The 15,271-nt window shown below is 37.8% G+C and overlaps 1 non-coding gene across 1 annotated transcript; it reads left to right on the plus strand.

Annotated features, from left to right (window-relative positions):
- Positions 1-604: 604 nt before the first annotated feature.
- LOC119867662 lies at positions 605-818 on the plus strand. Its single transcript, XR_005369845.1, has one exon. It is a non-coding gene; the product is annotated as a small nucleolar RNA U3 (small nucleolar RNA).
- Positions 819-15,271: the final 14,453 nt, after the last annotated feature.

Raw genomic sequence — 15,271 nt, forward strand, 5'->3', positions numbered from 1 at the left:
CCTGAAGAACATATTACCTGAACATATGAAAAGATTTACAGTAGAGGGAGCTACGGTAAAGAAAGGGATATGCTTAAATTTAGTTTTCCAAAAGTCCATATGGACATTTAAAATTAGAATTATCAAGCAAAAAAAAATATTATTTTATATAATGTCAGAAACTTCTGCAGTAAGCATCTGGAGAAATCTTTATTTTTAGAGGTATAAAGCATTACATTGGTTGCTTTGGCAGTAGTTATACTTGGAGATTACATACTCTGTTTCTTCTCCCAAACTCATCAATCAGCAAAATCACTCCTCCTCTCCTTGGGAGGGATGAGGGAAAGGATAAAGGTGGTTTCTTTTCCTTACTATTCTAGAAAATTCCTTCCCCTCAAGGACATAAAAGCCTAACACCTCGTCTGTCTATAGGGTGACCACACATTCTGGTTTGCTGGGCACAGTCATGGTTTATACTCATTATTCCCAGGTGGTTAATAGCAGTGCCACCTTTTAATTCTCAAAACTTCCCAATTCAGACAATAAATTTTATAGACACCCTACATATGTAGCAATTGCCCTATGTATACTCAGGAGACACACAATACCTAAAATAAAAATTTTAAAGACTATACTTTCAAGGATCATTTCTACAATTTGTTACTAGAGAAGTTTCTCTCAATGTGTAGAGCACCGGAAACTACCGGGAGGAGGCGCAGCATCTCTCCAGACTGTGAAGCTGGTTTTTAGTGTTTGCTTCTGCAACACCATTCACCATTGATATTGGTTATTTCTTCTCTTCCTTCGGGGGAGCAAGAGAGGGAGGATGCAGATGAGGAAATGGAAGGAAGGAAGGAAGGAAGGAAGAAAAGTTATTTAAAACTTTCTACTTAGCCTACAAAATGGAGGAATTGAAATTGCAAAAAAAAAAAAATCATAAAATCAAACACGCAATAAAATTGATGTCAATTATATATGATACTTTGATTAACTTTATATATGAGTTAAACTGAGTAGGAATAAGCAGGGTTTTAAAAATATTTAATTTATTTGAGAGAGAGCAAGTGCAAGAGAGAAAAGAGAAAGAAAGAAAGAAAGAAAGAAAGAAAGAAAGAAAGAAAGGAAGGAAGGAAGGAAGGAAGGAAGGAAGAAAGAAAAGAAAGAGAAAGAAAGAAAGAAAGAAAGAAAGAAAGAAAGAAAGAAAGAAAGAGCGAAAAGAAGCAGAACCTCCCACCCCCATCAATAGAGAGCCCCAGGTGGGGCTCGATCTCAAGACCAGATCCCAGAACCCTGAGATCATGACCTGAACCCAAAGCAGACACTTAACTGACTGAGCCGCCCAGGCACCCCAGGAATACGCAGTTTTTACATATTTTACATATTTTTAAATACATATTTTTAAATAACAAAAGGGTAGAATTGTTAGTCATCTTCAATTAAGTGATTTATACTTTTTTACTCTTTGTTCCCAGGAGGGAAAAGGTCCCATATAGTCATTAGTTGAAGCTAATGCGTGCACTGAAATATCTCATCTATTTTTGTGACACTATTAAGGTCCACAGATAGAAAATGGACCAAAATTTCTTTCCTGGATTAATAACTCCCAATACTACTCCCACCTCCACTTATTTCCACTTAAATTTGAAAAAGACTTTTAATAATTAAGTTTTAGAAATTTTTAATAAGTTTTATAAATTTTTTTCAAGTGCGGGGGCCCCTGGTAGTTTCCATCTGTGCAGCATGCAACTCTTGATCTAGGGGTTATGAGTTCAAGCCCCACATTGGGCATAGAGTACTTTAAAAAAAATTTTTTTTCCAAGTGCTTCACTATGGAAACCAAAAATGAAATGAGAAATAATATGAACAAATGCCATAATTGAGTATATTCTTATAAGCCAACAAAGCGTAAGGAAATAAATAGGTAATAGGTAAAGGAAGATTAGTGAAGCCTATTTTTTCAAGAAGTTTACAATCTAGTGGATGAAATAGGCATAAAAAACAATGTGGCATAATGAACGATATTTCAAAATAACATTGACATTAAAAATGAGTATTACACTAGAAAGAATTTTTTAAATGCAGAGAAATAGTGACTACATTCTAATTGAATCATAGCAGATGATAGACTTACTTGATTTTTAAGTACCAAAAGAGAAGGAACTTCTGTTTTTACTTTATAATGAATTCACATACCAATAAATATATTGAGAAAAAAGTTTATACTAGAATTGAAATCAAAGACAGACCTAGTTTAAAATACAAGACCCTTGTTTGTAGAAAAATATGTCTGATAAAAAGAACAAAATGAACAAAAAGCATGGAGTCAAATGAATAAATGGGAAATGATTAACAAAAGTGTTAACAAAAGGATTCATAATTGCCTTTGAAAGTATTGTATTTTTTTAAAAGACCTAGAAAAATGATCCTACTGATAAAAGAATAGGGAATTGAAAATATTGGCTAAAAATGAGCTATAAAAATAAATAATTTTTTCTGCATTGCCTTTTAACAAGAAAATTAAAGGAAATGTGCAATTAAGGAACAACAGTGTCTACATAAGGCTTAGGGAAAGGAAGAGGAGAGAATAGTACATTGAATGAGGATCAAAGGGAAATAGCATTAATATAACGGGTACTAAAGGAGCTTGTGATGAGTTTGCTGATGCATTCAGAGCTGACTGACCAATGAGGGCACCCTCATTGAACTATTGCAGCAGCCTCTTACCAGTCTCTCACCTTGTTCTCTTGCTTTGTCCAGTCTAGTTGCAACACAGCAACCACAGCGTCCTGCTAAAAACTTGTCAGATCATGCCACTCTTCTTCTGCTCATAATTTTTCAATGGTCTCCATGCCCCTCAGAGTAGATTAAGGTTTTATAGCATCCTAGTAAGCCCTATATGATTTGGTCACAGTTTCCTCTCTGACTCCTCTCCCATCTCCCCCAAAGACCTCTCTCTGGTCACATCAGCATCCTTGAAGTCCCGGCAACAGACCAGGCCACACCCTCAGGGACTTTGCTGCAGCTCAGTGGTTCTCAAAGGATGACCTAGGGATTCCTGTAAGTCCTCAGGATCTTTTCATGCGATCTCAATGGTCAACAATAAAATGAATGGTCAACAATAAAATGAAAGATCTTTGGGGTCTTTAACATATTTTAAGAGTATAAAAGAGTCCTGAGACTAAAGCATTGAGAATCATGCCTCTCGTGAATCCACTCCAGCCTGGGGTAGCCTGGCCTCAGATATCTGCCCAGCTCAGTCCTATTCCTTCTTCAATACTTTGCTTGTACTTTACTATCCTGGTAAGGCCTACCCTGACCACCTCTTCCCAATCCCAGACTTCTCATTCTCCTTACATTTTCTCTTTTCCATGGTATTTATTACCTTGCAACATACTATATAATTTACTTAAATATCACATTTATTGTCTATCTCTAACTGTGATTAGCATTGCATAATATATAGAGTTACCAAATCACTATGTTGTACACCTGAAACTAATATATGATATGTCAACTATATTTTAACAATAAAAATTTTAAATATATATATTTCCAAGACATATTGAAATAGTGGCTTTACAAAATGCAGTGAAAATATATACTTTCATCAAAATTTAATTGGGGAAAAACATTTAAAGAACATATAAAAATAAAAGTAGCATAAAGACTGCAACTTTTTCTGGTGAACCTATGGCAGAAGAAAAGAAATCTTTGAAACATCTTGTATCAGTAATTATACGCTCCAGCTTGAGGATGACACACACCACTTCCATCACTGTTCATTACTTATTAGCTAGAACTAGTCACCTGGCCCCACCCAACCGAAAAAGGGACCAAAAGTATACTCCTACCATTTATCTGAAGGCAGGAACCTGAAAATATTTGACAAATAGCACTACTGCATTTGATAAATCAATTCAATAACCAAGATTAATAAAATTTCATGTGAAATTAGTTCAGAATATACAATGACTGTAAAAAGCAAGTAAGTTCCAGTTTCATTATAAATAATAAATGGCTTAATCTTGACTTATATAGTAGAAAAATAGGTTAAAGGAGACGCCTGGGTGGCTCCCCAGTTGAGTGTCTACCTTGGCTCAGGGTGTGATCATGCAGTTCTGGGATCAAGTCCCACATCAGGCTCCCTGCAGCGAGCCTGTTTCTCCCTCTGCCTAAGTCTCTGCCTCTCTATCTGTGTCTCTCATGAATAAATAAATAAAATCTAAAAAAAAAAAAAATAGGTTAAGATATATTACATTAATCATAATGAACTTTATTAGTGGTTTGGACTTGGGAGCATTTCATATCTTCCTTCCTCCCTTCCTTCCTTCCTTCCTCCTTCCTTCCTTCCTTCCTTCCTTCCTTCCTTCCTTCCTTCCTTCCTTCCCTCTTTCTTCTTTCAGCAAATATTTGTTGAACCCTTCTATGTATAGCTAATGGCTCTAGGTAATAGGGATACAACAGTGAATAGAAAAGATTCTTGCCTCCCACAGAGCCTACTGGGAGAACACTGGCAATAAACAGGTAAGCAGAATTTCAAAATCAAAATAGTTATATATTGTGATAAATATTATAATGAAGATAAACATTTGATAAAGAATACCTGGGATAGTCAGAAAAGTCTTTTGAAAGTGATATTTGAGATGAGATGTATTTAGACTATAAAGGAGCTAGTTTTGCAAAGATCCAGAGAAAGAGAATTTCAGACAGGGGACATGTGCGAAAGTACTGGCATGACTGAGAAGTAGCAAGGAGTCCTGTATGGTTTGTACCGGGGGAAGAAGAAAGGTGAGAGATGAAGTTACAGCGCCAAGCAGAGACCAAACCATGTAGGGCTTTGTTGTTGAAGGTGACAGGTTTAGATTTTATTCTAAAAAGGTAGAGAAAAGTCATGAAAGGATTTTAACCAGGGGATTGCCTGGATTTCTTTTATGTTTTTAAATTTTTCATTGGTTTCTGTAAAAGAATGGATGGGGGGGGGGGGCGATGCCTGGATTCATTGATTTTGTCTACAACTATTTTGGTCTTCAGTTTAACCCCTCTAGTTCTGAATTAAAAAAACAAATTAACTGTTTAATTCCATTTAAATGCAATCAAATCCAACATCTTTAAAAGTATTATGTTTCTTTCTATAGAATAAAAGTGCTCAATCTTTCTATGGCCTCCTTCATTTTTCTACATCTCTCAACAAGAGTGGTATCCTTTCATGTAGGGGTACATAAGGGGAGCTTAAATAACCTCATGGCAGCAGGAAAAAAAGCAAAGATCTTGAGTGTAAGGTCTTTTGCTTCTTCTGGTTTGTAATATAATATTCTTTATCTACCAGGATATTGCCTACCTTTGGAGGTATTTAAGGCTGAAGTTTAAGTTGGGCGCAGCTGTCATTTGGTTTGTCTAGTTTCATGGTAATAACTCCTGGGTGGCTAAATATCATTATGTCCCGCTGGTCCAGGTCCCTGCTCTAGATCTGGCTGTGCTTTCTATTTGATCCGAGTCTCTTCTAACATCCTGGCCACTAGGCCTGTTGCTCTGCTAAGGTGACTCCTTCTGGCATGCTCTCCAGTCTGACGCTCAATAACTTGGGGTCAATGCGTACCACATAGAATCAGAGGCAGCCCAGGAAAGCTACGTGACCATAGTTCATTTTTAGATGGCTCTGCTTAAAATTGGTGTATGGCAGCCAGCATGTTTGCTTCCTTCCAGAATCTCAAATGGTGAATAGGAGGGAAAAGTACTCCTCTGCTCTCAGTGTTCTTCTCACTTAAAGAATGCTTGCTCTAGGCCAGAGCCAAAACCCACAGAGGGAAAAGTACAGAGACATCTGCTCCCCTCAATCTTATTTTCTTACTCTCTTCTTCTTCCCATTATTCTCCTTAGTTCAAAAAGGAATGTATCTTATCCCAGAGAAGGCCTGGCAATCATAGGTAGGAGTGGCATCTCTCTATTGCTGGAGAACTGCTTAGCCAAATATCCTTCAAGCTAACATGGCTATTATCTTGCTGCACAATTCATATTTACATATGAAAAGCAGAATTTTAATTTATTTATTCTTTTTCAAGATTTCATTTATTTATTCACGAGAGACACAGAGAGAGAGGCAGAGACATAGGCAGAGGGAGAAGCAGGCTCCCTGTGGGGAGCCAGCTGCAGGACTCGATCCCAGGACCCTGGGATCACGACCTGAGCCGAAGGCAGATGCTCAACCACTAAGCCACCCAGGTGCCTCGAATCTTAATTTATTCCATTTGCATTGCTACTATAACAAATTTTAAATTCATCTTACACAAAGGGAAGCTTCCTTAAAACCAAGATGAAAGTCATGAGCTCAGAAAAGCAAAAAAGAAAATTATATTCTCAATTTTTTTAAAGTACTCATAATTACTATTTGAGTCAATCAATCTTCACATCAAATTTATATGTCCAGTGATCTTATTACTTCTATTTTAGGGAAGAAACTGATACTTATGAAGATATTTTTACTTTTTAATTTATAATACAAATTATCAAATTACATTATTGGGACTCCAACCATTCTGTCTACAAAACTCATGCTAAAATGCTTTCTCTTGAAATTTTTGTAGTTAATACTTACAAAGAAAGGAAAATAAAAGTCAAGGATTCCAGTATGTAACATGGATGAAGACAGATCAACTTAAAAATTTACATTCTAACAAAAGCCCAAAAAAGCAAATAATCTGAAACAGAATCAAGTTAATATATTGCTTAGGAATGATGTAAGAAAGCCACAGAGCAGGAAGCAAGCTGGCATTGTTCTGGGCAAATGCTCAAGCGTTATGATCAACCCAAAATCTCAGTAGCTTAATAGAACAAAAATTTATTTTCTGTTTCCATTACATCTCCCATTTGAGTTGACAGACTTTCTGGTCCACACAGAGATCTACACAGAGATGAAGCTGCCACCATTTTGTTAGCTTCACCATCCTGGGCATGCACCTTCCTTAGTATTTCATCAGGGGAAGAAAGATACTTGAGAAACTCTCATGGGCTTTTGACTTTCTCAGCCTGCAAATAACACACTTATGTCCACTAAGATTTCACTGGTCAGAACAAGTCCTTTATACTCACCCAATTGCAAGGGAGCCAGGGAGAGTAGGAGAGCAAATGGAATGTTTGCTCTGTCTCTGTCACAGCCCTGTGAACCCTGATCCACACATTCAGCTTAGGGAAAGGAAATTTCCCTAATTAGGATCTGAAATCCTAATTTCAGATCTTTCATTTCCAAGGTTGCTTTTAGGTTCAGAATAAATATTATCCTTGTTTTAGAGACTGCTTTACATTTTGTGACTGGGGAAGAATATTTCAAGAGCTTTGTAAATCTTTATTAAAGGTAAAATTACATGGGACGCCTGGGCAGTTCAGTAGTTGAACGTCTGCCTTCGGCTCAGGTTGTCATCCCGGGTCCTGGGATGGAATCCCACACTGGGTTCCCTGCATGGAGCCTGCTTCTCCCTCTGCCTGTGTCTCTGCCCCTCTCTCTGTGTCTCTCATGAATTAAAAAAAAAAAAAAATCTTAAAAAAAAAGACCAAGTTACAGTTCTAAGGTCGTTGCAGGTAATCTATTTTTTTTTTTAAGATTTTATTTATTTATTCACGACAGATACAGAAAAAGACACAGGTAGTGGGAGAAGCAGGCTCCATGCAGGGAGCCCGTCGTGGGCCACGATTCAGGATCTCCAGGATCACACCCCCGGCCGAAGGTGGCGCTAAACCGCTGGGCCACAGGAGCTGCCTTCTATTTTGCTTTTAATGAAGTAGTGTTTATGTGATGAGAACACATCTATTCTTACCCATGTTGGGAATAAGATACCCATGCAAGTAGAAACGTAGGGTCTCTAGTGATTGTGTGGTTTCTGTCACCACTACTCGCTTGTGACCACTTACTTGGCCTTTCTACTGGTTTAAATATAAAAGAGTGACTTAAAAAGTCAAGCGCCCAGCTTTTCACTTACACTGACAGGTTTCCATTTACAGAATTCCTTATTACATTACAGAATGTGGAATAAGAGAAATGTGCAAATTTGAATATGAACATGGGGTACCCTAAAACCTAACGTAATAAGAAATTGATATATTTAGGAAATGTAAGGAAGTAGCACCATCTGGTGGGTAAGAAAGAAAGAATGTGGAGAATCACTGAATGCGTATTGCGGGTGCTTTTTAAAATTATTATTGCCATAGACATAATCAGGTTTTCAAATGAGACTTTTTGGGAGCTTTAGAATTGAGACCTGAGGAATCAAATCCTCATCTGAGAAAACAGGGACAAATGCATGGTATGTGCCTTTTCGTATTACCATTTCTGACTGATGTTTGTTCACATGAAACGCAGGTCAATTAAAGCAGCCTTGGTGATGATGAGAGGGTTATTTACAACCTGAGACTATTAGCATCAAAGAGCCTAGTATCTTGGTAATTTTAGACAGTTTACACATGCCAGGCCCAGACACTGAGTACTGGCTTCCAATTATTAGTAAAGCGCCAACAGGGAGCCTTTCTTCATACCTGTTTATTGGTCAGTACCAGAAATAATTGTTAAATTTTTCTTTTTTTGACAAAGGCAAGAGAAATAAAAAAGTTTTCAGCTTTTCAGTTCTGAAGTATCCATTTACTTAGCTGACATTTTTTCACAACTTGAAGATTGCTTCCTTGCGAGATTAAGTTTGGAGTTCAATTTGGCCATTTTTGAAAGGTTAACTTCGTTAAATAGAGCAACAATGTAATAAATCTGATCTGGAATTCTACCCTGATACTTTTATCTCATATTTTCTGTGATGTTCAGCAGCAAAAAGAGAATAGTAGACATTTTACATAGGAAGGGAAGGGTACAAGCTATCCACTCATTTATCATTGAGCCTTATCAAGCCAGACTTCTTTAAGATTTCTTTTTAGTTGACTTTTCCTCCATGCATCTCAAAACCATATGTTGTATTTTTTTTCCTAAGGATTTCACTTATTCACTTGAGAGAGAGAGAGAGAGAGAGAGAGAGAGAGAGAGAACAAGCAGTGAGGACCGTCAAAGGGAGAGGGAGAAGCAGATTCCCCGCTGAGCAGGGAGTCAAATGCAGGGCTCAATCCCAGCAGACACTCAACTGACTGAGCCATGCAGATGCCCCCATATATATATATTTTTTTAAGATTTTGTTTATTTACTTAAGAGAGGGAACAAGAGAGAGAGCACAGAGGGAGAAGGAGAAGCAGACTCCCCACTGAGCAGGGAGCCAGACTTAGGGCTCAATCCTAGGACCCCATGTGGGATCATTAACTTGAGCTGAAGGCAGACACTTAACCAACTGAGCCACCCAGGTGCCCCCAAACCATGTGTATTTTAAAGTATCTGAGTATATATAGCCAAAATTTCTGGTCAGCAGGCTTCTGTGGTCAAGAGAGATGGCATAGCCCAAAGGTTGAAAGCCCAGACTCTTTTACCAGATTCCCAATTTTCTGAGATTCTATTATCCCTCAGCTCTCACTTCTAATTCCCATGCCTTTCACCCTAAGCAACTACTAATTTACTTTCTGTCTCTACAGAGTTGCCTATTTTGGACGTTTCATACAAATGGAATAATACAATAAGTGATCTCTATAACTGGCTTCTTTCTCTTAGCATTATGTTTCCAAAGTTCATCCATGTTATAGTACATATCAGCACTTCATTGTTTTATGCTGAATAATTTCCTTTGTATGGATATACTACATTTTGTTCATCCATTCCCCCAGCATGAACTTTTGAATTATTTTTTTAAGATTTATTTATTTATTCATGAGAGACAGAGAGAGAGATGCAGAGACATAGGCAGAGGGAGAAGCAGACTCCCTGTGGGGAGCCTGATGAAGGACACAATCCCAGGATCCCAGGATCATGCTCCAGGCCAAAGGCAGATGCTCAACCACTGAGCCACCCAGGCGTCCTTGGACTTTTGAATTATTTCCATCTTTTGGCTATTATTAATAATGCAGCTATAAATATTAGTGCACACATTTTTATGTGGATATGTTTTCATTTCTCTTGGAACAGAGTTAGTAGGCCCTGGGAGTGAAATTACTACATCATATGATAACTCTGTCTTTAATCAAGACTACCTGATTTTTTAATTCTCTGTTCCTTGCCCTGTGTTTTGGGGCAAGTTATGCCTCAGTTTGTTTATCTATAAAGTGGCACCAATAGTACTTCATGTGGTTGTTTTAAAGATTAAACAAATAACAATGTGAAAGACTCATAATATATCCATAAACATCACCTAAGTGGATTTTTAAAATGAATTCCCAGATTTTCTTCTTTAAAGATTTTGTGAGAATCTTTAAACCAGAATGACATAAGGAATATTCTCAGGTTTGGTCAGATCTGGATACTTCTTCCTCAACTGTCCCAGCTCTGCCAATCATTTTCTGTTCTCCCATGATGTCTACCTCCATACCATTCCCTATTTGAATTGTTACATCTTTTCTTCAGTGTCTTACAGGGTTTTAAATAGTATTTATTATTTGCATTGGCAAAAGTTCAAAATTCACTTTAATACAAGCTTTATAGAGGCTTCATTTCCCTGCAATATAGTTTGCAAACAGTTGACTTCCTGATTTACTTATAAACTGTGGGGAAGGTTTTTATTTATTTTCTTGGCTCTTTACTCTTAACCTGAGCATCCTACCCTATGTGTCTCTGTCACATGGCACCGGAGGAACTCATTTTATTCTTCTCCATTTGCTTCTTGGGGTCCAAACTGAAATGGCTCTCAACATGGTATGGGGCCATGTCTCTTCCCTGGTAACTATTATACATTCTACTAATAGTTTTTCTGATTAAGCCAGTCATGCGGGATGTCTGGGTGGCTCAGTGGTTGGGTGTATGCCTTCGGCTAAGGGCATGATTCCAGGGTCTGCGAATGGAGTTCTACATCGGGCTCCCTGCGAAGAGCCTGCTTTTCCCTCTGCCTTTTTCTCTGCCTCTCTCTCTGTGTCTCTCATGAATAAATAAGTAAAATCTTAACAAAACAAAACAAAATAAAACCCAATCATGCTTATAATTGTGTAGGCTACATTGATAGTAAGCTCTCAAGTCCTGAGATGCTCTGTTTAACACGACCCAGAGGATTCTGGCTCACAGATTTTTTTTTCCCTACAAAAACAGTTAGGTTGGCATAAAGATCAAATATATTTTATAGCTAACTATCCACCAAATATATCAAATTATTCTTTGGCAAAGAAGACAAAGGGGAATTATGTTTACTAGTAGCTTACCATGTAGCAGACACTAGTTGCTTTAAGGAATATTTTAGAGTAGGTCAAAGTCGGAGCATGACATAAGGTCCTCTGTATGCCCCTGATAACACAGCTTTGGGTGACAGAATGTTCCAGGAGCTTTGTGACCATCACAGAATGCTCCCAAGGACTGAAACAGATGCCCAGACGTACATCTTGTTTTGCATGCTCCCAGGATCTGTAAAAGAGTGCTCAAACCTGGTTCACATGTTGTATTCAGGCATCCAGAAATCAGTCTATGGAACTGGAATCCCCCAAAGGAGGTTGGTCTGGAGACAGGGACCTCAGAACCTATGGAAAGCTATGGAAGAACAAGCCTGAGCTGGTAGTTTGCCCAAATGTCAGAAGGAGTAGTGGCAGCAAGAGGCTGTGCTTGATCTTCCCTGACATTTCCCTTCTCTCCCTCAGCTTGAATAGGCAATGAAAGCAGAAGGCAGGGACCTAAGGGGCTTAACTGTTGAAGTATCTCTGATCATGGGACCCTAAAGGATTTTTCTCTACTGTCCAGAAGGAAAGAGAAGCATAAGATCAGCAACCTAGGGATAAGAGAAGAGTTGTGAGAATGAAATGAGTGCAGGCATAGTTCACCCACGGGGCTTCCCAGACAGAATAAATTAATATGGAGCAAATACAGAGTGTATTTCATAATAATACCTTCCATTATATCTGTGAAATATGCACACTTAATATACCCACATAGGAAATAGGATGAAACAAGAATGTTTGGTATTATCTGGGGTAGCAGATCTGCCTTTGGGGACTGAATGTGTGTCTTTGCTCAAGACATTCCCTGCATTAGAAATACCTGCCTTCCCAGTCATCCTTTGTCCAGATGGGAGGTGACCTATTCTTTCAGGCCCAGTTCAATGACCCTTCTGTACTGAAATGCCCAATGCCTCTAGTTGAAAGTGGTTACAACCTCCATTGAACTCTGTTCCTCTTTTAGTATTCATCACTTTATGTCCAGAATTATAGTTTGTGTGTGTTTCTGTTGTTCCCACCCTGACAAAAAGTCTTCTTGAAGGTAACAGTTACTGATAAATCAGTGTTTTCATCAGAGCCTGCTCCAGGTCCTTGCCTAGGATGTCTTGATAAATACATGGTGAATAAATAAACTTTTGGGTCATTTTGGTTTCTGGGCTTTAAGTTATTCTCTCTAATTTGTACAATAGCAAGTCCTAAAAGAAACTTCTATCAGAGTGACTGTAACCTTTTATGTATGGTAGTGGTCTGGTGGTAAGCATTTATTAGGTAGTAAAGGAATGAACAGTAGCAGCCTGGGCTTTAGCTTTGAGTTTGAGAGTTGGCTTAAAATGACATTTTAAGTGAGGGAATTTTGTGAACAGAGGTAGTAAAATCGCACAGGCTTTGAAGTGTACTCTGGTGACTATACAGTAATCAAGGTACTTCCTTGTTCTCCCATGACATGTTCCTGATATTTATCAGTGATATAAACTCACTGCTAAAATTGTAACAAAAGCAAAGTACAAATGTCTGTGTACTTATCAAATATTTCACTTTCAAAGATATTTCTGTGCCCCCAATGAACAATGTGTACTTTCCATCCAAATTTGGAACACTTTACTAACTTCACATTACGTAAATAGACACAGTATCACAGAGATACAAGGACTTCTTAGGGGAAAAAAGCAGAGCTGAAATCTATTTTAGATCGAAGAATTTTAAAATTCTAATTCAATGTGTTTGACATCCAATATTCCTTGTACCTTGGGGGAAAAGCTCATCAAAATGGTATGACTGGAGGATAGAGATTTGTTCTTCAGTTCTATTCAACTAGTTTTACATTTTAATGCACCTAAAAATCCTAAAACCAGAATCACTCTAGAAGATAAGAATAATAATCCACAGTATACTGTGTTCATTGATCCAATTTTGATTGATTGATAACATATAGTAGCACTATGTTGAATGCTAAAGATCCAACATCTAGCCCCTACCCTCAAAGAGACCACTGTTTATGGGAGTAGACACAAACACCAACTGGTAAATCTTTATTTTTGTTTAATATCATTTTAATTTTCCCTGCAAATTTAGTCAGTTTGTCATAGTAAAATAAATGGTCTCCTTTCCTAACTTGTACCTGAAAAGATAAGGTCTATTTTCTCTTTATATGGCAGCTGCCCCTCCCTCACCCAAAATACACAAACAGAACAATTCAGAAAATTTAACTGTTTGGGATTCAGGCCCATTGAGGAAGATTATATTGAATTATCTCAGAAGGAGAGTGGATAGAGAAATTGAATTATTGTTTGGAATTGAATTCCTGAAGTGGGTAAGGACAAGGGTCCTATATCCAATCAGAATCCCAGTAGGTGGAATGACCGGTGGTAAGGAGCGCACATCAGTGGCTGGTGGTTCAGTCTCTACAGCTATAGCCTTGCAAGCCCTGAGTCTGAGTTGTAGAAAGGGCACTACACAAGCAACGGAGTAGCCTACCTTCCAGTAGGCCACATGGGCTTGAGCAATGGACATGACAACTGGGCGACAAGAATGAGCTCAAGTCAAGAATCCTTTCTCCATGATGATGTAGAATTGAACTATATAATACTCCTGGGGAATCATGAACAACCTCAAAGAAGGACTCTCTAGTGATTAATATTAAAGGTGTTGGGACGCCTGGGTGGCTCAGAGGTTGAGCGTCTGCCTTCGGCTCAGGGTGGGGATTGAATCCCATATCGGGCTCCCTGTGAGGAGCTTGCTTCTCCCTCTGCCTATGTCTCTGCCTCTCTCTCTGTGTCTCTCATGAATAAATAAATAAAATCGTTAAATAAATAAATAAATAAATACATAAATAAATAAATAAATAAATAAATAAACAAACAAAGAAACAAACAAACCGATATGTTGACAAGGGAATTCAGACAAGATTTATTTTGATTTATTTTTTTTTTAACATGGGGCTTGAACTTACAACCCTGAGATCAAGACCTGAGCTGAGATTAAGAGTTGGACACTTAACCAACTGAGCCACCCAGGTGCAACTTATTTTGATTTTTTATAATAAGGTAATACAACTTTTGTTTTGTCCACGTCTCATGTGGCAAATTTGTATCCCTTATAACACATATGGTGTGATAACTACTAAAATAGAGTGGATACTATGTGCTCATAGTAGTAAGCAACTACGGTATTTTCTAGCTTTTAAAATGTGTTTGATCACTTTAACATTTTCGTATTGGAAATGTCTTAAATGTCACATGTCTTAAACTGATGCATATCTTTAATATTCTACTTGTGTGCTTTGATTTAGCAAAAAAGCTGATACCTTAGAATCAAGAAAATATCAAAATCCGCTAGGGAGCTAAGAGGGAGAAAGGAAAGCACCATATAGAATTGATTTTTTGATTGATTCAAAAGACGAGTAGTAGGGACTCATGCGTGGCTCAGCGGTTAAGCGCATCTGCCTTTGGCTCAGGGTATGATCCTGGAGTACCTGGATCGAGTCCCACATCGGGCTCCCTGCATGGAGCCTGCTTCTCCCTCTGCCTATGTCTTTGCCTCTCTCTTTCTGTGTCTGTCATGAATAAATAAATAAATAAAATCTTTAAAAGAAAAAAAAAGATGAGTAGTGAACAAAATGAAGTAAAGACAGCATGTGTGTAGATGGAAATATGTGGGAAAACACAGCAGTGCAAGAAAACCTGAGCATTATTGGCAAGGGAATGATTTGGCATCTCTTTTAACTAATATATAAAAACTACTTGTTGGGCATTTATTTAGAGGGTATGGAAAATTATATTAATAAAAATTTGACATAGAAATAAATTCCTTTACTGATTGACATCTATTGGTCAGAGCATGGTCAATGTTCTGAAAGAATGTGACCACTTAGTTGGATACAGATCCTTAGATTACAATTTTAAATAAAAAGATTATGTCCCCAGTAAGTAGTATTGTGACCTGCATTGTGGACCTTGGAATTGTGGCTGTTTGTAACTGCTTGTTTGCAAGAAAGTTCAGCATAGATAGCTAATTCTAGCAAGGGGAGTTTTGT

This window comes from Canis lupus, chromosome 14 (assembly GCF_011100685.1).
Source record: "Canis lupus familiaris isolate Mischka breed German Shepherd chromosome 14, alternate assembly UU_Cfam_GSD_1.0, whole genome shotgun sequence".
Taxonomy (NCBI): Eukaryota; Metazoa; Chordata; class Mammalia; order Carnivora; family Canidae; genus Canis; species Canis lupus.